The sequence below is a fragment of the Penaeus monodon genome, chromosome 22, assembly GCF_015228065.2.
Source record: "Penaeus monodon isolate SGIC_2016 chromosome 22, NSTDA_Pmon_1, whole genome shotgun sequence".
Taxonomy (NCBI): domain Eukaryota; kingdom Metazoa; phylum Arthropoda; class Malacostraca; order Decapoda; family Penaeidae; genus Penaeus; species Penaeus monodon.
The window spans coordinates 12521775-12522065 of record NC_051407.1 but is presented as its reverse complement, the minus strand read 5'-3'; positions in this window follow the sequence as shown (position 1 = coordinate 12522065).

Here is a 291-nt window from a genome sequence, read left to right as displayed (position 1 = left end):
TGCTTTAGCGAACTACAGCATCTAGTAATACGGCAACAGTAATCAGTTCTAATAAGAAGAGATTGCAAAATTCGCAATTAAGGAATTAATAAATTAATAGACAAATTGTAAAAAAAAAGTGAAAATCAATTCCTATTTCTTCTTTTGTATTTCGCAGTACCGTTATGAAGTTGTCATTATAGTATCAATCTGTCGTTATATCAATACCGCTATAAGAAAATATATTTAAGGTACTCATCTGATCGCTTTAAAACACTTCTAAATCCTGGATGAGAGAGTAGGTTCAAGAAA